Below are 27,292 nucleotides of genomic sequence, written 5' to 3' on the forward strand. Positions count from 1 at the left end.
GCAAGGTGCAATTAAGGTATTTAACTGTGTACACCATGGCGCACACTTTTTGTCTTAGAAGCAAGAGAGTCACTTGGAATTCAAAATTATTTTTAAAAAGTCAAATTCTGGTTTTTTCACTCTACTTGCCGACGAAGTATGCTGGTGGAGGTAGAGATGCGTTCAATGCAAAGAACTGAGAGCACCTGAGTAGAACACTTGTTCATCAATTGGCAGATGTGAACATATAGTGTTAAGGAAAAGCCCCTTAATTTCGTGACTTTTGTTGACATAATTCTTCTAGACTTAATATAGCGTGCACAGTGGGGTGATGTATTAATCTTCCTAGAGACATGTGTACTTATTTTGAGACGAAGATTCTGTAAGCAGGATTGTGCCATTCTCAGTTTGTATTTTGCTTCTTTGTATCTCTTTTTCATGCATTCCCTGCCTGCGTTTATGCTTAAGTTGCCTTTGATGCATCATATTCTTCACATCTGATTTTTGGTTCACATCTGAAGCCATGCTGCATTTCAGTTAGATTGCATATTGAGCGAGTCACAATAATTGATCATGCAATTATGCAAGCTGCTCCTCAGAAGTATAGCATTCTTGCCATAATGGGAATGAAATGTGGCCATATATGACAAGAAATTTCATGGGCAATATTTTAGTGCCAATGTTCCTTTCAGTTTTATAATTATGATTATATTGCACTTATTGTTGCACTGATGATTTTAAAAGGACAGGATGTGGACGTATGTAATGCAATTGCGCTACGGACTTAATGATTTTAAAAGGACAGGATGTGGACGTACGTAATGCAATTGCGCTACGTACGTCGACGTCCTGTCCTTCACTTAAAATCGTCAGTGTAACACTAAGCGCAATATAATCATGAACGTCCCCCAACTAGCCCCCTTAATTGCTTTACTAAAAATTTTATACTCATTTGCTACACATTAGATAGTATTGTAAATTTAATTTTATTTATTCGAGAGAAAGTGTGACGGAATAATTACAACAGCACCAGGAAACTACTTTCGTGAGGAGGCCAACCGAATAAGAAATATAATACGCATCTGTGCCGGTTTCAGACAGGGCAGAATATTGCTTCAGAACAACAAAAAGACACGAACAATGGGGTGCAGCCCATACATGAATAAATTTACGTGAAATATAAGCAAAGCTTGATAGACCTGCCGCCTTACTTGAGAATATACAACACATTTCAAAATGCACTTTACTCTCAGTGAGGAACATCCATACGCTTTACAGGATGTTATTAAATGGGATGCGGTCTGATAATACGGCACAAAAAATAAGTTTCTTGCACAATTTATCTACATTACCGGCCCCATGCAGAGCAGCTGATCTGGTAACCTCTGCCATATAAGTGCACACGTTTTGTGCCAGAAATGCGTTGGAAATTAAATTAAATTGTGGAGTTTTACGTGCCAAAACCACTCTCTGATTATGAGGCACGCCGTAGTGGAGGACTCCAGAAAGTTTGACCACCTGTGGTTCTTTCGTGCACCTAAATCTAAGTACACAGGTGTTTTCGCCCCATAGAAATGTGGCCGCCGTGGCCGGGATTCGATCCCGCGACTTCATGCTCAGCAGCCCAACACCATAGCCACTGAGCAACCACGGTGGGTAGAGAAATTCGTTTGCTGGCCAGTAATGTGGCGCATATTTGTGTCAACACTTTGTGAGTTTGCACATGTTTATTTTATGTTTGACTTTCAATTGTATACTTCATTTTTGAAAAGAAAGAGCCATTTGAAATTAGAGGATATTCCTACACTGCAATACTGATGAAACATTAGAGAATATATTTATATTTTATTCTGGGGATCTGGCGCCGCCTTGGCTGCCAGGCACTTACGCTTCGTGTTTCTACAGGTTATGCAGATGGTGACTGCTTATCAAGACAGCATTGATGCAACGTGTCCCGTTCCTGATTACACCGCTTGCAAGGACTGTATGTGCCCGCCCTTCATCTGCACTACCCTGGATTTCAAATCACCCCTGGACATGAGAGCGCTACCTGCAGTTGTTTCTCTCGCTTGCTGGCCACCATGGTCACCTTCGGATGAAGGACTACTTAAGCAGCCGCCGCAGCTGACCATTCCGGGATCTGGCACCGCCATGGCTGCCAGGCACTTACCCTTCGTGTTTCTACAGGTTGGTTATTCCTATCGTTGTTTAAATGGCAAACCTTTTAGAAAACTGGCGTCAGATCCCACCCAATGCCTGTACATGCTTGCAATTCGCGTGTTCTGTTCTATTGTATGTTCTATTGTCGCGTGTTCTGTTCTGCTCTATTGCCATTTTTTGTCTCTTTTCAAAATTGATCTTAATGCTTGCCGGGGATGTCGAGTTGAATTCTGGTCCTCTTACCGAAGCACAAGTGCAGGAAATGTTTAAGGCTAATATGCAGATACCATCAATCTTGGAAAAACAATCCGACATTCTTGACGAAATTCGTTCGCTTCGAAGTAATCAGCAGGCCATTGAACAAAATGTAGAGGAGCTCGCAGCCAAGGTTGTGTGCGCTGAAGACCGCGTATCATGTGTCCCACAGTTAAGAGAATCAATAGAAATGATCTCGTCTCGTGTCGAATCGGTTGCTTCCTCGTTTGCGGCAGTCTACAAAGGCCAAGACGATCTAGATAACAGAGCAAGAAGGAACAACCTGATCTTTCATGGTCACCCAGATTCCGAGAATGAAACATGGGCACTGTGTGAAGAACGGATTCTGACTTTTTGCTGTGAGAAACTAAGTGTACAACTTAACTCGATGGCTATGGAAAGAACGCACACACTTGGGCGTTACTCACAAGAAAAAAAAACGTCCGATTCTAGTGAAATTCTTATCTTTCAAAGACAAGCGACGCTTACTTGCAGCTGCCTCAAAACTAAAAGATACCGGTTTTGCTACCAGTGAAGACTACTCGAATAAAGTAAGGCATGAGCGGAAAAAGCTGATACAGTTTGCTAGGGAACGTGGCGGTGACTTCAAACTTAATGTCAACAAACTAAAGTTGGCAAAACAAGTTTACATGTACGACAGCGCTACTGATACCGTGAAAAGCATAAACCAATAGCCCTCAAGGAGTCCTGCATCGCAGAAAAGAGCAGATCCTAAATCCAACTTTATAATTATTGCTGTCAACTGCCGCAGCCTCAAGAACAACAAAGAGTTTGCTGCACTCTTGGAATTGGTCAAACCAAATGTGGTCATTGGCACCGAGTCATGGGTGGACGAAACAATAGGCACCCGCGAGATATTTCCGCCTAATTACAACGTATACTGGAAGGACCGTAACAAGCATCGCGGTGGTGCCTTTGTAATTGTCGATAATGGACCGAACAGCATACCTCTTAACACAGAAAGCAAGACATGCGAAACGGTCTGGTGGAAGGTCATACTCGCTAACGGTTCCTCAATGGCTATTGGTTCATTTTACAGATCTCCAGCCACTAAAACACCCCAACCCCTATTTGAATTGAGCAACATCCTACTAATCCTGGATGCATCTCACGTTATTTTAGGTGGTGATTTTAATTTACCTAATGTAGAATGGGTCTCCCTAAGCTGTTTATAAAGACTACATTGCTTCTTCATACTGCTTTTCGTGAAATGATTAACACTCACTCCCTATTTCAGTTTGTGGAATGTCCAACTAGAATAGGCTGTAGTAGTGCAAATGTACTTGATTTGATTTTCTGCAACGATCGCACGCTCGCTTCTTCAACCACCACAATTCCCGGTCTAAACGACCATGAAGTGGTAATCCCAAGATTATCCTGTTTTTCCGAGAACCGCAGAGAGCCGCCACCACGTACGGTATTTCATTACGACAGAGGAGACTATGTCTCGCTATCGCATTAACTCGATGCCTTTCTCCCAGAATGTAAACATCACAGTTCCAGACTTGATATACATTCCACGTGGCACCTACTAAAGACAAAACTCCTGGCCTTAATCCAGACGTATGTTCCATCACGCACCATTTCGTCGAAGTGTCGAACAGATAAGCTTTGGCCGAACGCCGCCATTCGAACTTTGATAAACAAAGGCACCGCTTATATCGTAGGTACTGTCAATCACCAGAGCCTTCCTTGCATTTTGAATTGAAAGAGCTGAACAAGATTATAACGCGGGAGATGCGCAAGGCCGAACGTGCGTATCTGTGTGTTCTTGGCGGAAAAATAAAGAATAATCTAAAGCAAGCATGGAAATATGTAGAAAGTAAGCAGCGCGTCAGAGACAACATTCCCGATATTATAGATGACTAACTATAGCTCGGATCTGGAAGGCAAGGCTGCACAGTTTAATCGTTATTTTCAGTCAGTTTTTTCTTTATCGACATGCCCTACCGACGGTTTACATATTGTGAACGAGTTTACGGAGATGAGTAGCGTAGATTTCTCAGTACACGGAATAGTGTTACTTTTGAAGAAGCTCAAGGTAAACACGGCACCCGGTCCTGACCGTATTCCGAACTGCATCTTGAAGAACTGTGGAGTTTCTGTTGCTCCCTTCTTAGTAACAATGTTTCAAAAGTCAATGGATGTCGGCGTTTTGCCCGATGACTGGAAAAGCGCCAACGTAGTTCCTCTATATTGTCACGTGGTCGTGACGTCAAAGAACACAGTAGCAATACTGTGAAAGGCAAAAACTAGCTTTTATTGGGCGAACCTGTGCCCACAAAACACGCTACACTTAAAGCACAACGAGAGCGGCGAACAGTCGGCGATCGTCGTAAATCTGATCAGCGGGTCAAGCGCGTCGGCTTTGATACAGCAGTCATCGAATGTTCCAGATTAATCGTTGGGACCCGCATGCCTTCTACAAAGTTCTGCACCATTCGTGTCAAGCGATGAAATCAGATAACGCAAGGTTCGGCGACAACAGACAGCGGATAGAAGTATCGATAACTTTCCAGAAACTTCGGATACGTGCAGGCGCGTCCCGCGTTGTGCGATAACATTTGTTAGGCGGCAAAACGTGTCGCCCGATAAAGACAAGTACACGTGTCAATATAAAAGGGGCGACAAAACAAAAACTGTAAACTATAGGCCTATCTCCCTTACAAGTGTCATATGCAAATCGCTAGAGCACATCGGTTGCACTAATCTGTTTAAACACCTCCAGGATAACAACTTTTTCTGTCCAATGCAACATGGCTTCAGAAAGGAATTTTCTTGTGACACGCAACTGATAGAGTTTGCTCACGACATCACTTTTTCCATTATCAATGGTAACCAGGTTGACTGCATATTTTTGGATTTTCAAAAAGCTTTTGATTCTGACGCACATAATTTATTTTTACTGAAACTGTCTACCCTCAAGGTTCCACCCACCCTGCTGAAATGGCGCGAAGCGTACCTCGTTGGCAGAAAGCAACGCGTTATTCTTGAAGGCGCAAGTGGATCTGATATTCCAGTTTTATCGGGTGTTCCCCAGGAATCGGTTTTGGGCCCTCTTCTTTTTTTAATATTTATCAATGATATAGATGACCGGGTTTCCAGTCGGGTCAGATTGTATGCTGACGACTATTGCATTTACCGTGACGTCACATGTATAAGCGACTCTTATGAATTGCAAAGCGACCTTGACTCTATCTTGGCATGGTGCATAGCATGGAACATGACATTAAATTTTTCGAAATGTAAAGTTCTGCAATTTAGAAATAAGAAGCATCCATTACCTGCCCAGTATTCTTTAGGCCACAGCAACTTATCATTTGTTAAGAATTACAAGTACTTGGGTGTTATCTTCGCAAACAACCTTTCTTGGAACGACCACGTAAACCATATTGCTGCCAAAGTTAGCCGTGTGTTAAACTTTCTTAAACGCAATTTCAAGCAGGCACCTGCTGGTTTGAAGGAGACACTCTATTTGACAAACGCGCGTCCCATATCAGAAAATGGTTGTGCAATTTGGGACCCTGCAACAAAAACACTTGTCAGCGAACTTGAACGACTTCAAAAAACGAGCAACAAGGTTTGTGCCCGCAAACTACGATTTCACCAAAATATACTCTCAGATGTGCAAAAATTTGGGCTGGCCCCTATTGAAAGACAGACGCGAATGCCTTAGGCTTAAGCTATTTTACAATATTTTTATAGGCGCAACAGGTTTGTCTTAAGATTCATACACGAAAGCTCCCAGCTATATATCCTCCCGTTCAGATCATTCTTTAAAGGTTCAAGAATACCAGTGCCGTATAAATGTCTTTAAAAACTCATTTTTTCCCCAAAACAGTGCATGACTGGAATAAATTGCCAGAACATGTCTTAGCCTCGCAATCTTCTTCTGAAAATGCTCTCGCACGCGTTTTGTTAAGCCAACTTTTGTTGAATAAATTTTTTAGTGCTGTGTTTCTGTGCGTTTTCTAATTTTTTATATACGCTTGTTCATACGACAATACTTACGTCTTTCTTGCTTTCATTATTCTTTTATTATCAGGTTTCTCAGTATTGGAATGCGTTGTATTTTTATTGTTGTTTTTTATCTACACAGTGTCATCTGCATTACGATGTATGTTTTGCAACTGTTTCCCCCTACAAAAAAGCCCTCAACGGGCGCTGCAGGTACCTAAATAAATAAATAAAACCACTATGAAACTGACTGACACCAGCCACAGGAAAACAAGTGCCTCTCACACTCAAACAAAGGACCAACCGAGCGATTGCCCAGCGCACTGATCAATATGTTGTCCATTTACGAAGGCTTCGAGGACCGTACATGGGACAAGATATTACCCTATACAACATTCGCTTACAATACCGTATTGCAAGAGACTACTCAAGTAACGCCATTCCAGCTTGTTTTGAGTCGAACAGTTACCGCACCTTTGGATGCAATGCTGCCTGGCAGCAACATTGCAGAACAGAACCCTGACATCAGCGACATTGCACAGATGGCCGAAGAAGCATTCAACAAAGCCAGCGGATCAACGCGGACCGATACAACTTGTGGCGAAGAGAAGTCGAGTACGCACCAGGCGGTAGAGTACGGGTGTGCACTCCCGCGCGGATGCGCGGCCTGCCTGAAAAGCTTTTACGCCGGTGTTTCGGCCCTTACCTAGTACTTCGCCGAATCAGTGCCTTAAACTACAAAGTTACGCCGGAAGGACAAGTTAGCTCATCACGATGCCGACATCGCACAGAAATTGTGCACGTGGTCAGAATGGTCACACTATTACCGGCAGTGAATATTCTACCAAACACATCCATTCAGTACCATATACCACTTTACTATGGACAACAGCTTGTCAACAATTTTGCCGCTTTACGCAACGGGAGTGGCCGCTCGAGGCACTTCGCGTGTATTGGCGGGCTTCTTTCACGCTCGGGAAAAACATATTATGTAGCGTATATTGAGCAACAGAAAACGGCATCGGGAGTTTTTGATGTTGCACTACAATTTTCTCATTGACCATTTTAATCTAATTACAATATTTGATAAGTTGAATAATTAATTATGACTAATCATGTAATTAGGTAGAATGAAAAAAAAATCCGAGTATTTCCAAGAGACGGGAACACAACATTACCTTGGTTCTGTCCAGCTACGTGGCATTCACCGATTCTTAAATTCTGGCTAAAGTTAGCTGGGACACTCTATATATTGTAGCGAAGAGGGACTCTATATATAGTGAGCCATCCTATCCAGTGCTTTTGCTAGGGAAACGCCGCTCGTACTGGGAGTCCGTGCTCTGCTCTAACGGTCGGTCCCAAACGCCGCTGACCAATAAACTCCTTTACAAGGGGTGGAGGGTGCTTCGGCCTACAACTTCCATCCTAGATCTTCGATCCCGTACGCTAGGTTCAACCATGCTTGAAGGCGCATCCCAGCAAACCCCTCCTACTCCATCCCAGTAAGTGCCTCCTCCGCCAGCCATGTGCTCTGTCAGCCAGCCCAATCGTCCCTATAATGACCAATCGTTGGCTATGACACCGACCTTGCGCCTGACGCCAACTACCCGCCGTTGGCCGTCTCTGTCGCCGATGCGACCTCGCACTGTCACGCGGGACGAGGAAGATTAACCTTCGCAGTTCAAGAGGCGGGGGCTGCGACACCACCGAAATCTGAAAGTTCTTAACGCAGTCTCTCGAATGTAATCAACGTGTTTGTGGATGGTATGCGTGCATATTCACGCGTGCGCCGTATGAGCTATGGGCGCGAATCCTTGCCGTAACCAGGCTGATGATGATGATGATGAAAAGTTGTGTTCTAAATTTCATGGGCATCATAGTAGTCTGGTTTTATGTGTTTGTCAGTATGCTTCTCAAATTATTATTCATTCTGTTTTTCTTGTGACTGCTCAATAAAGATTTTGATCTTTTAAGTGAAACAATGTTTCATGTGAGTAACTTGGCGACTACGCATTACATCCCATTCATCAAGCATAAGTGCAGAAGCTGCTTACGAGAAATCAATTATTCCCCACATGTAAGTACTGCGATTCCCTTCGAACCTGACCATGGATCTCCACCGTGCTTTCACACTATTGGGAAGAGTACTAGCACTCTGTTCCTAAGGAGTTCCTAAGCACTCTGTTTGGGGGAGTAGAAACACTCGGCTTAGAGTAGTACTCGGTTTGGAGGAGTAGAAGCACTCGGTCTGGGGGAGTACTATTACCCCTGTGGGGAGAGTATTAGCACTATTTGGAAGAGTACTAGCATGTGGTGACAGTATTAGCACTATGCGGAAGCGTACTAGCTCTCCCTTGTGGTGGAGTAACAAAATTATGTGAGGAGGAGTTGCCCTACACTCTCTCAAAGAGAGTCGATCTACTCTCGAAAAGAGAGTGAAATATGGGGCAAGCAGGTATTCCCACAAAGAGAGTGCCCACAACTGTCTTTGTTTTTAGAGTGTGGAGATTTACAAGAATGAGAAAAAGGATATTAGAAGGGACAATCTGTGTGATAACACGAAGGGAAATGCCTTGCTGAGGCACGAGCTAGCTGCCTAAAGCCAAAAGCATACCTGAGCTAATATTCAGAATTAGATGAGGCATGTGTATGCTTCAGCGAAAATCCGGTGACCACTCAGCACATCCTAATGGAATACAAAGTGATTCACATAGCGAGACCAGTGCGTTGCGTACAATTTCCAAACGCACTCGGATTTAAAGCAGACGGAAGTATCAACTGGTCAGCAGTCGCGATAAGAAAGAGGCGTTTGAAGTACTGGTTGAAAAAAGCAGGGCAGAGATTGATACGACCAGATCCATTACAAACAATAGGCAGCGGTATAAGCTACATAGAAAAGATTAAAACGATGTATACAAGAATGCTAGAAAGAAATGCATGGACGGCATATTCAATCAGGCTAAGTGATGATTTGTTCCCGCCCCATTTCAAAGCAGATGCCGATAAATCATCAGCCTCCTCCTTAGCACACGTACTTGTATAGCCAGGTACATCAAGTAAGAGGCATGTGCTTGCTGCTGTAAATGTAGGAGAAATATGGAACATGTTTTATTATTATGTCAAGATAACAGACTGCCCAGCGGTCGGTTTAGGTTCCTCTGGCCTCCTTGGTTCCCGCGATAACAGGAGGAAAGTAAACATATCTGCAATAGCGATTAGTGAGAGGCAATTGGAATTTTCGTGACAGAAAAGTATGGAGACCATAAACAAAGGACACCTATAAGAACAGTGTTCCAAATAGTGGCTCAGAAACATTGATGCTGGCCATTTCTTGTGCTTTTTTGTAAGGACAGGTATGACATTAGACGAACTAATAACAAGGGTGGCACAACACACCGCCCCGCTTCAAACGGGATTCTCATAGCGTCCGGCCATCCCGAGTAGACCCGACCAGGCAAGAAGTGAGCATCAAGTTTTATATGATGGCGTTCAATGGTAGAATGGTATAACAATTCGGACGACGCTTAAGCTTAACCTTTAAGACTGGAACCCGATAGCATTCAAAGATCCGCGAGTGCTTCTCGCGCTTCCTGGCAACTGCAGCTTATGTGACCGTAATGTTTAAAGGGAAACTCTAGCGGTGAACACTAAGCACGAAGGCGAGCTTTGTTGTTCTTTTTTGGATAATGTGCAAGGAACCGAAGGGGCCGTGCCTCCCTTAATAAGACAGACCTCAAACGGCAGCTGGGAAACGCTATCGCGTCAAGGGGGCTTGTGTTTGACCTTCTGCGTAACAGAATTATGCTTTCTCCTATATTAAAATTACAATGCAAGGCTATCATGTCTGCAGGGTTTGTGTAAGTTATACTTTGAGAAATTTAATCAGTTCAGTAACTTCTTTGCGGCACACGGAGGGCCAGCGTGGTTGGGTATGCATGGTTCGGTACACATCGTTCGGAACAATTATTCCGGTAACGACCGGCAACGCTGGTCGCGCGAAACCGGATGCCGGCACGGGATTTTCTGCCACACTGCACCTTTAATGGTTAAAAATTTGCTGGAGTGCAGGGGGCGCTCTGCAAGTGAAGCCAGCGCCGCTATACCGTGGGGGGCAGATGGAAAGCTCGGTGGCCACCGGATTGTGCGAACCGACTGCAGAGCGCGGTGATCTTTCCTGGACAAAGGTGCTTCTGCGGCACCTTCGTATCCATGGAGCCCGATTGCATAGAGCATGGTTCATTCCTTCGTGCTGTACTGAAGCATGCTCGACAACCTCAATCCGCCTTTTTCATATCGCGACGGCGCACGCCTCCTGCCCTAGCGCATTGGTCGCAAAACGTCTTGGAAGAGTCGCGCGCGTTGCCGAACGCCGGAAAGTCCCTCTCAACCACCCCACCCCCCAAAAAAGGAAGAAGCGCTCGAACGCGGTGCTCGACGTCGGTGCGGTGCCGAAAACGTGCTTTGCGTGATACTGCAACTCCACTTTAAAACAGGCAGCGCACAGGGCATCGTCTGCGCGGACGATGCTCTGGCCGCTGTCTATGTTTGAATAAAGCACATAACCCATGTGTGAATATAACAATGAAACCCTGACCCTCAGTCCACAGCCGCTGCGAAGCAATTGACCACGGCGGCAGTCAGACCTGTGACGCAGCAGAGGCTACCTAGAATCTCTTGGTCCGGACAATCTGCCATTGGAATCTGAACCTGGCGACCTTTAAAGCTAAAACGTTATCTAGTGAGGCGAGTCTAGAAGTGCTATTGGATGAACTAGCGGGATGTAAATCGGGATGTAATAGAGCTCGCCCTACTAGAAAATCCTATTTGTTTCCAAACAGGTTTCATCAAATAGGGTTATGGAACGGGACCCCGTTTGATCCTGTTCAGTCCTGACCTGTTTAAATCCTGTTTAATCCTGTTTGAACCTGAGCAGTTTAAATCCTGTTTAAACCTGACCCGTTTAAATCCTGTTTAATGCTGACGCGTTTATTCCTGCCTTATCTAACCCAAACCTGTTTGCCCCTGTTCATACCTATTTTTTTAACTGCCTTCATACCAGGTCCTTTCAGAATGGATTGATGACGCCTAATAAAATTTACACTTTAAACCTATTTTGTACATTTGTGTATTTGCGATCAGCGTTGAGTCTAGTAGGTCTGCATTCGGTTTGCAACAAGAATGCCACTTTCACATGTAGATTTGATTCGTACATTGTTTGATACAAAGATGAACACAATTTTTGGCATAAATTGATTCGCACTACAAACACCGATGTCATACATCACGAACGAGTTTTGTATGACCCACAACTATATTCTCTATGTATGACCTACAAGAAGATGCACCCTGAAGAAGACTACCTCATTTTCATATTTACTAAAAGTATGCAAATGCAATTCATGCAAGTTTAGTACATGTTTGATTAGTTGTACTCGTCATACTGCAGTGCATTTTTGCTGTAATGGTTTGTTCACAAATCTACAGTAAAGTGTAATTTTGTTGTTGGAAATATCAGGAAAAGTATTGGCAGGTACTTGTAAGTGAAAAAGATAAGTATACTTTACGTAGGTATTTATGTACACCCACTTGAGCTTTCATTAGGCCTGAAGTCCTCCGGCTTAAGCAAAAGCATGTCATACATGTCTCAAGCACTGTTTATTTGACCTTGTCATGGTATTTCGATGCACCCAGTCTGCTGAGAGGAATGCTGAGACCGCTGCTGATAATGCTGAGACCGCTGGAATCTGTAGCTTGGGTGAGAGCGAGCAGGGCACCTGAAAATTAAAGCTAATAATTTATCTTCATTCATGCAATAGGTTAACACATAGGCAAATTTGCCTATGTTCACACATATAAGAAAGGTTCAGCATTCCTATCATAGTAGATAATGAACAAATCTTATTGAAAAATACGTGGATTCATGCAATGCCTATGTTTCGTGGGAACATGGATTACTGTGGGAGAATAAGCTGTGATAACTAGCAAGCTATTGAAACAAGTGTTTTGCAATAAAGATAGACACATTGTTTGAATAACAATAATTACTAGTATTGAAGTAACAGAATGCAAGCATTAAATGCCTTTAAAAACAACACCGACAGGTTCAGATAACAAATTATTCAGAAACTAAACCCTTCTGCCAGCAAAGTAAATACTGTAGTGTACTGGCTTTGGCATTGCGCTGCTCAGGCAGAGGCCATGGGATCGAATTCCGGCCACAATGGCTGCATTTCGATAGCAGGGAAATGCAGAAACCCCTGTGTAAGCTCCATTGGGTACACGTTAAAGGAGACTAGGGACCCCCTCAACTTGAAGTTATAAAAACGGGGCGAAATTTCAAGATAAGCAAACTCACAAAAGTAGAAGGCCCTGGCGATGGGAAGACCATATAAAGCCTTTCAAGGTAGGTGCCAGCAGCCGCTAAATTTCTTGCAAAAGCTGAATATAGCAGAAGCGGTATTTTTCGGTAGATCACTTCAGCAAGGTATTGTACAATTTGGCACCCGACATATTGGGCATCTACGGGCAACAATTTCTACACAGATCATAGCAAACACTGTTGCAGATAAGTGTTGACATGTCCAAAGCCTAGCCACACAAAATGTTGTGAAACTGTTCGTATGACAAAAAGTAATGAAATGGCAATACTGCCCAAAGGCCGAAATTTTGTAGCCATGCCTTCAACTTGATTGTGCCACTCTTCCACTGTTTTCGGCTGGCTTAAATAGGAAAATCCTATTTAAATTCAAACTGGGTAATACAAGTTTACACTGCGATTCACAGGGACCGGTTAAGCAACAAAGAGGTATAAACAGGACCAGTTTACACCCGAATAGGTCTGAACGGCGACCCATTTGGAATGTAAACAAGTATAAACAGGACAAGTTTACACACGAACAGGTCTGAACGGCGTGCCCTTTGGCATGCAAACAGGTATAAACAGGACCAGTTTACACACAAACAGGCCTCAACGGGGTGCCCTTTGGCATGCAAACACCTATAAACAGAACCAGTTTACATGCTGAAACATCGTTCCAGCGCACAATTGAACACGGACGAGGAAAGAAAGACAACACGAACGCTGGAGTTCAACTGAATTTTATTTATGGAAAACAGGGCTTTATGTACACAGGGGGAGGGAGTGGGGGACTGCTATTGCGTAGGACCACTCAAAAATATTTCCTTGGTCTAGGCAAAGGTCATCAGAGGTGTCAAAAAAAAAACTTTTTCCTCTCTTTTTTACATCACTCAGTGCAATCTTGCTCATCTCCCGCCCTACCTAGCTCATTCGACATACCCGTTTGCCCTGAGATAATGAATTTCATTTGTCCCGAGTACAACAGAAGGAGCACTGACACAGTTTTCGTTTTCATTGGAGATACAAAACGCTTCAAATATTTCCCGGTGTTTCTGATTGCTATATTTGCGCAACACGCGTGTTCGTTCTAAGAACGCCTTGCATGCTGGCTTGTGCGAGCAACGGCGAATGTGGTCGGCTAAATTTCCAGCGCCACCTAGTGATGTAGCATTCCTGCGATGCTCTAGCAAGCGTTTATTCAGGCAACGCCCGGTTTGACCAATCTAGCATTTCCCACAGGCGAGGGGAATACTATACACAACGCCGACGTCACATTCAACGAGGGCTTTGGTGTGCTTTATTTGCAGGCTGGCTTTTTCTGGGATTCGTTTACTAGGCGACACATTCGTCTTAGCTTTTCCGGTGCTGAAAACACAACACGCATCCCGCACCTGTCGCCAACCTTCTTGAGGCGGCGAGAAGCCTTGTGCCAATAGGACACTACAACAGGGTGCTTTTGCGGGTGTGCGTCTTTTTTCAGCCTTCGCCTCCCACCAACCTTTGCCTCGCGAATATGGCTCTCTACCACCGAGGCCACGATTTCTCCGTGGAACCCAGCCTTCTCCAGACGCCTTAGCTGGGCGTCGACGCTGTCGCGAACTTGATGTTCGCATGACTTGTCTATAGCAGAGCGGATGCAGTTTTTTGCTATAGCTCTTTTTACGATCTTGGAGTAGGCCTATTGATAATTCAGAATTTGTTTTTTTTTACCGTGGCTTGTACTGCCAGCACACGCGCGCTCCATGAAAAATAAGACACAACTTGAGGCACTGGATGCGACCATCTTGCGGCAGTTCATGCGTGAACTTCATTCCAAAGGCGTTACTAGCAAAAATACCGAGAATGTTCCTTATACTATTGCCTTTATCCTGAGCATCAGTCGTATTCATTACCACGAGGTAATCGTCGACATATCTAAAAACTTTCTGCGTGCCTGCGTTGTATAGGGACGCTTGAATGCACTCCCTTACAAAAATGGTTGTTGAATTTCCATTGTTGATCTGTTGTACTATCCTTGATTCCATAGAAACTCCACAAAATTACAACATTCATTGAGCCAGCACCATGATAGTTCAAGAAAATTTTTATTGACAACTACACAATAATTTTTTTATTGATGAAATATTGTTCAATTTCTATTGTGTAATGCCAACAACTGGACCGAGTTAAACAGGCGACATACAATTTACACGAAACAATAAACATTAGTTTAGGTTCCTTAGTTTAGGCTACAACATGAAATGGCGTTATTAAGCTGGCCAGAGCTTCAACCAATCATTATTAAAAAATTTGTTGCACAGGCAGTTGTACGTTCAAGTGCAGAATAAAGGCCACGGCAAAATAATGCACTAATGCGTTATTAATGCAAAATAATGCTGTATTGAGCCGCTGCAGCGCCAAATGCACAATCTCCAGATAGGTTCAACTTATTTTAATCATTGTGGATATTGCAATGTGCGCTATAACTGCAATGGAAGACCTGAAAAAGATTGAGTGTAGGTGATTCAGTGTAAAGCTTGAACATTGTACTACCAAGGAAAGAAGAGGTTCATCCCACTGGGCAATGTACAGGGTACTTTTTCTTTTTCGCTGCACCAAATTTTTAAACTTGCAAAATATAAATCACGGTAATGTTATGTTTACCATACGACTGCACAGATTGGCGGCCTCTAGATACAGAGCAATTGCCGCACTTACGTACGTAATTAGCAAAGTTACGCTAATTAACTTTCTAATTATCAGCAATAGGTGGCTACAGCAAATGAGTACTTTGGTGCCCGTGCTCGACACTACCTATCCCAATGATCAAATTTTGAATAGTGGATTTCATGTGGGAGCTTCGCGAACAATTAGTTCCCCTTGGCAGGCTCCTTGAAATCGAAACTGGCTGGACAAAGAGCGCCTTTGTCGTCGGCGTAGCTTCATGTCTTCCTCAATGCGTGCAGAAGCATCCAGAATACTGAGAGGTAACCGGTTCTTGAACTTTTGTTTCGAGCCTATCGGTACGTCGATGTACGAATCCTACTGGACCTTACCAAAATTTATATTACGTGGCATCACAAGCTACCACAACAATACAGAGCCTGCGGAAAGGTGACCTCGCATAAATTTACACTATTACATTACGGCAAAATATGCAACAAAATTCAGTGTAATCGCGCCCACACGCCGATTGGCAGAGGTCACGCGACCAACTTAATAAATATTTTAAAAATAAATAGTTTAATAAATATTTCCTTGGTCTTTCTTGTGACAGAGACGTGGATAACGACTTAAATGACATCCCACTGTTGGACAAAACGATATATCTTAAACCTGTGACTGAAGTTGAAGTAATGACAATTTTCACAGAGCTCAAAAATAGTACCTCACGTGATATAGATGGACTACAAATACGGCCCATAAAATCAATTCTGGATATTATTTTGCCCTACATCACTCACATCATCAATCTCTGTATTGCAAATGCTGTATTTCCTCATGGAATGCAAGTTGCGCGCTGTTCTGTACTTTTCAAGAAGGGAGACAGGAACCAGTTAGGCAATTACCGCCCAATATCCATACTTCCAATATTCTCAAAGGTATTAGAAAAAGCTCTTCACAAACAGTTTACAGAATTTGAATCCAACCATCATATACTCACCAAATCACAATATGGGTTTAGAAAGCACCTTTCAACAGAATTCGCACTCTTAGAACAGAAGGAATATATACTAAAACAATTTGAACATAACAGTATAGTCTTGGGTATTTTCATTGATTTTACAAAAGCGTTTGACCTTATAAATCATAAATTAATTATCCGGAAGCTTGAACGATACGGTTATCGCGGGCACGCAGCATCCATAGTCAAATCGTATCTGGAATATCGCCGACAAGCTGTAAGTGTCAATGGCTTCATCTCACAAACTCTCCCTGTCCGCTGCGGTGTTCCGCAAGGAAGTATACTCGGTCCATTTCTTTTCAATCTTTATATCAATGACATCGTCAACGTATTTCCCCTCGCAAAATTTATCATATACGCAGATGATACGAGCATATTCTTATCCGGCGAAAATGCCAATAATCTAATAGATTCAGCAAACTGCATGCTCAAACACCTAGACAAATGGACACAAAATAATGCATTGCAAATTAATGTGAGCAAAACAAAAGCAGTTGTTTTTAGGGCCAAGAATAAACAAGTTACTCTGACAAAAGAAATATACTTCAGATCTTGTCCGCTAGAAATAGTACCCCAGTTTAAAACTCTGGGCGTTGTGTTTAACCAGCAGATGTCCTGGGACGATCATGTGGCCCACATTACTTCCAAATTATCACAAATAATTGGTCTGCTCTATCGCAACCGTGAAATATTACCCTCTTGTGTTATGATGTTAGTTTATTACTCTTTATTTAATTCTCGCCTTAACTATTGTAGCCTTATCTGGGCAACTACAACACAGGCAAACCTGAACAAATTACTTGTATTACAAAAAAAAAGCAATGCGGATTGTTAAGAAATTACCGACGTTGCATCATACAAGAGAAATATTTTTAGAACACAAAATAGTTCCAGTAACAAAAATCTACGACTATCGCCTCAGCCGAACACTTAAACAAGAACATTTAAGCAAAACATCTTTTATTCAAGCTCTTTCAGGCCTAACAAGGCGTGAACAAACCAACACAAGAAATAAGGATATATGGGAAATTAAAACATTTCGAACAACATATGGGCTGCAAACGTTAGAACACCGGCTTCCACAACTTCTTAATGACCTATTGAGACAGGATATAATACTTCAAAATGCCACATTTCGGACACTCTTGGCTTACTTTCTTTCCTAAACTTTTTCTTGTTATTTCTTTATGCAACGAAAGCCGAATCGCTTTACAGAAGTATGGTGTTACTCGATGTTATTCCTGTTTTGCCATGTCATTGCATTGTGTAAACCATTAAAAGCCTTCATTTCTTTATTTGCCATGTGAGCATGACTTAATTCTTTTTAAGTTATGTACCAGATGCAGCCTTTATGTAATATGTTTATATATTGCTATGTGGTGTAATGTGACCGCCGTGGGCAGTGTTTCTTTTTGTGTATCTTCTTTTTTATGACTTTGTATGCTACTGCCAAATAAGGGGGGCCGTTGCTCTGTCAAGCTGTTGAAAGACAGCTTTTACTTCGGTCCCCCTGCATCCTCATGTATGACGTGATGGTCGAAAAAAATAAACTTACTTAATTACTTACTAACTACATTGATGATGATGATGATGATGATGATGATGATCGGCACCAAAAACCTTTGAAACAGGGCGGAGACAAATAGTCTCTTAGTCTGCTTGATTTATTCAGGTTTTACATCTATATATAGCGACCGAGACGCGACTCGTACAGACTCATGTTCGCATCAGCAAGCGCGACCTGCCCGTCGTCAGAAGAAAACATTTGTCGATTGATGCCGTTCACTTCTTCTCGCGCCATCGTTGCCGCGTAAGGTAACCTTCAGCGCATTGGTTAAGCAGCACAGCTTTGCCACTGCATTCGCGCGGCTGCAACAACGAGCACTTAGGGAATGAGCCAAACCAGTGGTGAATCGCCACCATTTGCGACTACTCGCTTCGTGACAACTTGATGGATTTGTTGCCTTCGAGATCGAGACGATGTGTCGTCACGGAGGAAATCTCGGAGGCTATGCTTCAACATTGCCATCGATACTGAATCATTGTTTCAACGCAGATAATTGCGATTTGCGCAGCAACATAATTTATTTTATTACACTTTGTGTATAACTGACAGCTTTGCAAAAAATTATAGGAGTTCTTCCCGTACGAAATATTTTTGAAAGTTTTTTACCAAACTTAGCGAAATGTACAAAAGTTAACAAGCAACATTGAAATTTGTTTCTTTTTTTGCGTGTTTGGTTGTTTGGCATTTGTTTTCGTCGCCATTTTGCTTTTTTGCGTGGTCTCCGTGTGCGCGTTGTGTGCGTCGTGAGCTGTAAGCATGCGTGTGCGTTGTGATCTGCTGTTGCGCGACAAGAGACATTTTTGCCAAGAGCGTTGGGAGACGAAAAGCTGAATGTGCCCGTCCGTCCACTGGCTGACGCGGAGGTATGCACCCGACTGGCCTGCGTGGAAGCGTGCATGGAGAATGGAGCGCCGGCTGACCCGACGGTAAGCACGTTTCTTGTCTGTATAACTGATCGGCAACGTTCTGACTGGTGTCGTAGAAGTCGCGGGGCGCTTTTTTTGTCTCTGGGTGTACGTCGGGCAGACTTGCGCTCGTGCTGTGTGAGTCTACCACTCCGAGCTGTATGTCTGATTCACGCGTGGTGCACGGCGTCGGTGTTTCAAAACATTTCGTGCCGGGCCGGTCCCGGGTGCATGTGTAGCGTGTTGCATGCTCATTCGGTCCATCAAGCGCCAAGGTGGGGTCATGTCTGTTTAAGCTGTGTATTTAGCAGCCTGGCCTATTCGTCTGTACTACACGGTAGCCAAGTTTATCGCGAACTGAAATGCACGAAACCACTTAAAACAAGGGCGCCTGTTCCTGTGTTGTCATGCTCGTCCCCACCCTTTGCGGTAGCTTAGTGTTGCACCACTGGCCTTGAGGCCGCAGGTGCAACTCCGGCTGCGGCAGCCGGATTTCGATGGGGCGAAATGCAAAAAACGCTCGTGCTTGGATATGGGTGCTTGTTAAAGATCGGGGTCGTGGTCAAATTTAATTCAGTTATACACTGCGGCGTACCTTGTAGTGAGATCGTGGCTTTGGATAGTAAAATCACAGAATTTGAATGTTTAACTTGCTTGACCCTGTTTTAAGTATTACCGTTGCAGCAGGACCCATGCACAGCCGTTTATATGAAAATCGAATTGGTGGACCGCCTTTTCCTTGTATTGTCATCAAATAATCATGCTGAAATGTCGTGGCCGATATCGTGTCATGTCTAATAAACGCGGATCGTCCTATAAAGCAGGCTGGTTGATCGTTAGCGAATCGAATGCTACCGTGTTGTAAAAAAGTAGAAAAAAAAATGCCTAAAGCGCATGTGATTGACGCCACCAGCTTCTCTCTCAGCCCTGGGTATCTTTTTCATGTTGCAAAATTATTTATGTGAAATTATTTGTGTGCTCTGGATATCTTAAAGAACAAGATTTTACTCAAACCTGTAGTGTATTGAGGCTTGTTAATCCGGCGTTACTATAAATATATGCCTTCTTGCAAAAAAGAAAGAAAAAAGGTTATGAAAGCATGCAAGCCTCTGAATACGAGAGAAAAGATGCAACCTTTAGACCAAATCTGGGTTATTTTTCCCTTCAGAGGACTGACCCAAATTCCTACTTTTATGTTCGCACAGAAAAGTGCCTTGTCATAAAGATGTAATATCAGACACTTTCTTTTGAAATGTTTTTCTCTTAACCGCCCTGTGAAAAACTGTTGGTAAAAGAATTCGGTTCTTGCTATTTCAGTATACCTAAAACATATGCAGTGAACAATAAAAATATTCAACTAATTCATTCAGTCACATAAATAAAATACATTGTTAACACAGTAGCTGGTAGCAAGAAACACTTGGTTACATAAGCATCAAGCACTTATATACATTTTTTGTTATTGATGGCATTTCACTGTGTAGCTGATATGTAATACTGCATTTATAAAATACTTTAAATAGTGGCATTCACAGCATCTGGAGAAGAGTGCAGGGCACATTGTGTCTGATACTAGTGCAAACTTGCGTGACACATCAACACCAGGCAACAATCTTACACCATCTGTTTAATGGTTTCTGTGAATATAAAAAAGGATCTTCAAGGCCCTTCCCTGCATGTGCGAATGCACTTTGCCACACCGAATAAACAGTGCTAACATAACAAGAACCAGTTGAACATGCCCTTCCACATCATACGTTCCTGTGTACACGCCCTGTAATATTTATGGAAGTATAGGTGTCGAGGCCCTCTAGCCAGTTTATGTATGGAACTCCATGACTCGGGACAAAAAAGCACACTGCAGCAGTGTATGGGTCTGGTAGTATTCAGTCCGTACTTGAATTTATGAGGAATATTGAATACTGAAGCATATTTAAAAAAACTTAGACGTATTGATCATACTGATTTGTTCCCTTTTGCTGCTTGAAAGAAATACCCATTAATTTTTTTAATAATTTTGCGGATAAACATGCCTATTCTTGAATTCAAAACTATCTGTGCAGCATGTGTGAAGACCTGCAACACTTTAATGGAAGGCTTCTCGGCTTCACTCGACTATCACGAAGTGTCATGCATCCGACTCATGTTAAATGCCAGGCTCGCCAAATCACGCTTCAGTGACTGATGCACAAAAACCGAAGGGTCGCAAAATTCATTATTAAGTGTGAGATATTTTGCTGCATAAGGAAGTAGCATTTGGTGCTTTATCGCTGAAATGGTTGAAGTACATATTACTTTTATTCAGCGGTTGTATTGCTTTCTCATTATGCAGAAGCTGGCAAGAGAGTGAAGAGGCTACGAAAAATCCTCAACAACGAGAGCAAGCCAGAAGAACCAGTAATTGCTTGCACACAGGTACGCTTATTGTGTGCTGCCAGTTGTTCTCCCTTCTTTCTTTTGCTTTCTTTTTTGGCAATATAGTGCATTTGAAATGATTCCGTGAACAAAGCAAGATTAAATCAGTGTTTCCCAACTTCTGGCCCCTGGAGTCACTTGAAAGGGCCTTCTGGCCCTGGAGGCACCAAATGGATCACTTAATGATTTGCAGTTGATCTTGCGATGTGTGACTATGACTAAAATTGATATCTGGGCAGCATGGTGGCAGGTAGCAAGCCGTTGCAGGAAAGTTGCTGGTGCTGTATGCTATTTAGCAATAATTAAAAATGATCGTGTACGAGATCACGCTCACTGACGACAGCTTGTGTATCTGTGGGCAACCAGCCGGCAACTACTAAGTCCACCTCTGAACAACTTATATTTGTTCGCACACGTGCACATGTGCTGCAGTGTCAGTAACTGCAAGCAACTGTCAAAGAAATGCCTCTGCAATGCAAACCATGCAACGGTGCTGCAAGAGATTTGTTTTTCTTCTGCTGTCATTTATGGCTTGTCCTTTTGATGATAAATTGTTCACCTTTATGCTCTGTGTGATCAAAAGTGAGCTTTTAAAGTGTCGCTTAATTTTCTGTGTACAGGTTGACATTGGTGGCCGGACGCTGATTGATAAGAACATCCTCGATCAGCTGAGCCAGGCCTGTGACTGTACCAGTGGCCGTGGAAAATTCGTCAGGGCACTTTTGCACCACGTCTTTACTGATGGTGGGCTCCTCAGCAAGCCGCTGCTTGGGGGAAGAGCTGCCTACGTGGCGAGACGGTTCAAGAGGAGACCCTCAACACTGTATGCGTGGAGACCGATAGGTGTGTACGTTATTTTAATAGTCATGTAGTCTTAAATAATGAAATCAGAACATGCATATAAGTTGAAGAAAGACTATTTGTACAAACTGTACTGTTAGCAACTGGATAAAGTATAGTAAGTGTTCCTAATATTTGGTGTAGAAAAACAAATAGTTCCCTTCTTTCATTATTTACATTATGGCCACAAAGTTATGCACAAATTTTAGAGGCCTGATAAAAGAAATGATTGGTTGAGCTATAGATTGATCTCAGCTGCTTAAAAGATACTGATGGGCTAGTTGGTGAGCCATGATATTGAAGCAGCACACTTACATCTGACACATACGCGTACACATAGAAAGGACATACACAGGCGCTGGACTGCACATTTTACAATATTGCGTAAAGACGACCCGTCTTTTGTAGTGCCACTTGAGAAGCACACGTGCTCTGATGGCAGTGAGGTGTGACAAGAGCGAGAGTAAAACACAAAAAAAAACAAATAGAGGTGACATTTTTGGATTCCCACCCTGAATAATCAAAGTCTAAATAGCGGCACGCTTTTTCAGAGAATGATACCAAGGTGCAACCGATAGACCTACCTTTCCATTTGTCAGTTTCTGTTGCTTTGTTTGTTATGTTCCCTGCGCAAAACTTCCGTATCTTTCAGGACAGGTTTGCAGCCCCAATCCTTGCAATGATAGGCTAAATGACTTGTATCTTTAGCCGTGCAGGGATAAATGTGCATTTAGCCTTGTATATTCAAGCACCTGCATGTCTGCCCAGTGTATGCCTTGTTACAGGACAGAAGGATCCTATAAACCACTCCGTCTGCACAAGTGACATAGGGCTTTCGATGGTTGATTGCACAGGGACTTGTTCTTTTTTTTTTGTGCCATTCACCTTTTTGCACAGGATCAACAACTGCACAGGTGTGGTAAACACTACATCAACGCCTGCCCTTTGACCTATCTTTTGCAGATTGTGGGAAATTGTGTGTACATAAGGTATGACTGCGTTGTCTTGACAGTCCTTGTGACTGCAGTGGATCCGCTCACTTTTTTGTGTTTAGTAACCTGAAACGTATCAAGAGCTTCGATGGATACCTAGGGCTCCTGAGGCGGGTTACCTTGTTTGTGAAGCTGGTTTCACATTTGTGATGGCATGATTTTTGCAGTGCGTTAAGAAAGCAAGAGCGGACAATCGCCCTCTTCACAAGCTTTGAATGTGCCGATTGGTAGGGAAGGACAGATTTGTTGCTCCTTGGTTCATAATACCAACATACACACCAATGCAGTGTTTTATAAATGCCTCACGTCATTGTTACTAACACATAAGCTACCTATCAGCGGTTTTATTAGGTTTTTAGACCTTGGTGCATATGTATCCTCTGATCAAATCTGTTGGTCTTATGAGCCAAGGAGCAACAAAGCTGTCCTTCCCTACCACTCGGCCCATTCAAAGCGTGTGAAAAGGGTGACTGTCCACTCTTGCTTTCTTAACACACTGCAAAAAACATGCCATCACAAATGTGAAACAAGCTTAACAAACCAGGTAACCTGCCTCAGGAGCTCTGGGTATTCATCGAAGCTCTTGATCAGTTGCAGAATGCGCACATAAGAAGACAGAAAAGGCGAGCGGATCCACGCACATTCACAGGGCATTACAAGCTGGTCGTGCCTTACGTACTCACAATTTCCCAAATTTGCTAAAGATAGGTCACAGGGCTGGCATTGATGTGGTGTTTTGCGCACCTCTGTGATTGTCGAGCCTGTGCAAAAAGGGGAATGGCGCGAAAAAAGGCAAAAAGCCTGTGCAAGAAACCACTGAAAGCCCTGTGTGAATTGTTCAGAAAGAGTGGTTTATAAGCTCCCTCTGTCCTGTAACAAGGTATACATTGGGCAGACGGGCAGGTCCTTGAGTGCGAGGCTAACTGAGCACAATTATCACTACATGGCTAAAGATTCAGACCACTGAGCGTTTCATTGCAAGGATTGTGGCTGCAAACCCATACTGAAAGATACGGAAGTTGTGCGCAGAGAACACAAACAGCAAACGGGAAATTCTTGAAGCAATAGAAATTGACAAATGGAAAGATAGGTGTATCAGTTGCCCCTCAGTATCATTCTCAGAAGAAGCATGCTGCTATCTTGGACTTTGGTTATTCATAGTGGAAATCCAAAAATTTCATCTTTATTTGTGTTTTTTTGTGCATTTTATCCTGGCTCTTGTGACACCTCACTGCCATCAGGGCATGTACGCTTCACAAGAGGCACTATAAAAGATGGGTCTTTGAGCAATAAAGCAGTAGTTGCAGTCCGGCGCCTGTGTATGCCCTTTCTAAGTGTACGTGTCAGATGTAAGTGTGCTGCTGCAAGATCATAGCTGGCCAGATAGCACACATGTATTCCTAGGTCGACTTCTGCACAAGCTATTTCTGATGGCACATTTTAATATATGCTCGGCGATTTGCTATGTGCTGGCTATCTTATAGCTTTGTTTCTTTACTAAGAAAAACCTGCACTATTTTTCAAGACTTCTTGGGTTAACTTAGCGCTTATTGTTATAAAGTGTCAAATGTATATGTTGCATGAAAGGTTCACTCTAGCAGGAACTTAGTGAATGCACAGAGAGGAAGAGCCCCATCACATTCGTGTGACAGTCACGTGGAGCATGGAGCTGATTTAGTTCATTTGCTGCATGTCTGACCACCACTGCTGTCATGTGTAAGCAGCAGGCTGCACCTATTTTAAAGATGAATGTTTTCTCTTCAATCAATTAAAGGGTGACAGGAAGTAGTAAATTCCAGATGCAATGTTTTCACTTGCTATGTTCAAGCTTTGCATTGCCATAGTGACCATCAGATAATTTAAAGCATAATGCTATTTGTAACAACACTTAATCAAGGATAAAACGAAAATATTACAGGATTTTTTGGGCAGATAATTCGAGCATGAAGCTAGTTTAATCTGCATAGCAGCTCACTTGTATACTTTTTGTCTAGCAGCTTGTACAAAGCTCTTGCCACATTTACCATGACTCCTTATACTGTTATTATAGCTCCTTATGCAGAACATCAGTAGTACATGGATTAAACATGAAAGCTTCTAGTAGATATTTATTTCTTAGTTTTGTGGTTGAAATAATCACTATTGCCTGCTAATTTAATTTGCTAAAGCTGCACATTGTTTCATTTACTCATATGTTTTCAGGATACACCTGCTCAGTTTCCGGGAGCCAGTGTTCCGTACATCAAGAAGAGCCTATCCTTGCTTCTTTCGTGATAAATAAAATGAAGTAAGACCATGCCTTTTCATATGCCTTCTTATTTGTTACTGCTGGCTGCACCTCATATTCAGCCTCAGTAAGCATTATCTTACATGAAGTCATTGCATTGAGGACTGAATGCAATGACAACTTTATGAAGATGCTGCGCAATACAATGACAACCCAGTGGAAAAATAGTACAATGAAAATCCAATGAAGATCCCATGAAAAAACAACACAATAAAAATACCATGGAGACCCCATGGAAATACACCACCATAATACTCCAATGGAAATACAATGGATTCACGGTGGCCACTTTTCCATAATCTCTCAACAAATCCTCCATCAAATGCCAATGGAATTTCCACAATTTTTCTGTTGATGGTACAATAAGATATCGATGGAAAATCAATGGATTTCCAACAACACGCGTGTCAATAATTGCTAAGAAAATATCACTTAAAAGTTGTGCTAGGCACGAGCCGATGCAGACTCCTTTTTTTTGGATAAAACAGCTGTTATTAAAAGTGATAATGGTGGAGAGAGATAAAAGGAAATTAGCTCTAAAAAACTGTCGGTTGATAACCCAGTCATGTTTTGGAAGGCCACTAGTGCCATGTCTTCAATGTGGCTTCTAACCGCGCTGACGAGCTCAGGATGAGGCAATGAGTAAAACAAATCTTCTACATCGATAAAAAATGCAAACCTCTTTTGACACGAGGTTTCACAGCCAGAAAAATATTCGATAACCGCTGTAGAATTTTTTACCAGAAAAGGGTCTTCTTACGGAATGGTACTAAGGTGCTTCTGCAGATACCTTGACAAGATGCCCTGCCAGGAGCCCTTCTCAGTGACAATAGCCCTGAACGGAACAGATTCCTTGTGGGTGTTAACAGTAAAGAAAACACTCAAAGACACAATGTCAGCAGCGTTGATGATCTTTCTTAATTTTTCTAAGTTGAGCTCTTCACATAAAGCAATAGCCTTTTTCTTCACTTTAGCTAACGATACATTCACTGGGACAAAGTTTTTTGTGATAGCCCCACTTGCCTTCTGTAGGAACAGACCTTTTGGCATCACAACAAAGCCGCCCTCTTTGCCCCCAACTAATAGGTTAAGAACTTTGCTCTTCAAGTAGTTAACAGTGAATATGACAGGTAATTTTGGAGGAAAAGGCGCACCTCTATGTTGCAGTGACTCTACGCCTTCAGCTCTACATCGCTCTTGTTCACCTGAACTGGCTGCCGCGGCCACATTTCTGACTATAGACAGCATTTGTAGCGGTTCTTCTTTAGGCTCGATAGAAAACTAGGATACAAAACTTAGCGTCCCTTTACAACGCAGGCGTGCAGAAAGAATTTATATATGTTGACGATTACCTCGTGGTAATGAATACGACTGAAGCTCAGGATAAAGGCAATAGTATAAGCAACATTCTCGATATTTTTGCTAGTAAAGCCTTTGCAATGAAGTTCACGCACGAACTGCCGCAAGATGGTCGCATCCAGTACGTCGACTTGTGTCATTTTTCATGGAGCGCGCGTGTGCTGGCAGTACAAGCCACGGTCGAAAAAACAAATTCTGAATTATCAATCGGCCCACTCCAAGCTCGTAAAAAGAGCTATAGCAAAAAACTGCATCCGCTCTGCTCTAGACAAGTCATGCGAACATCAAGTTCGTGACAGCGTCGACGCCCAGCTAAGGCGTCTGGAGAAGGCTGGGTTCCACGGAGAAATCGTGGCCTCGGTGGTAGAAAGCCAGATTCACGAGGCAAAGGTTGGTGGGAGACGCAGGCTGAAAAAAGACGCACGCCCGCAAAAGCACCCTGTTGTAGTGCCCTATTGGCACCAGGTTTCTCACCGCCTCAAGAAGGTTGGCGACAGGTGCGGGGTGCGTCTTGTGTTTTCAGTACCGGAAAA

The 27,292-nt window shown here is 42.9% G+C and overlaps 1 long non-coding RNA gene across 1 annotated transcript; it reads left to right on the forward strand.

Moving 5' to 3' along the window:
* Window positions 1-18,652: 18,652 nt before the first annotated feature.
* On the forward strand, window positions 18,653-25,411 carry LOC135913220 (uncharacterized). The gene is made up of 4 exons (XR_011511664.1): window positions 18,653-18,887; window positions 21,199-21,281; window positions 21,902-22,124; window positions 25,316-25,411. It is a non-coding gene; the product is annotated as an uncharacterized lncRNA (long non-coding RNA).
* Window positions 25,412-27,292: the final 1,881 nt, after the last annotated feature.

This window comes from Dermacentor albipictus, chromosome 2, assembly GCF_038994185.2.
Source record: "Dermacentor albipictus isolate Rhodes 1998 colony chromosome 2, USDA_Dalb.pri_finalv2, whole genome shotgun sequence".
Lineage (NCBI taxonomy): Eukaryota > Metazoa > Arthropoda > Arachnida > Ixodida > Ixodidae > Dermacentor > Dermacentor albipictus.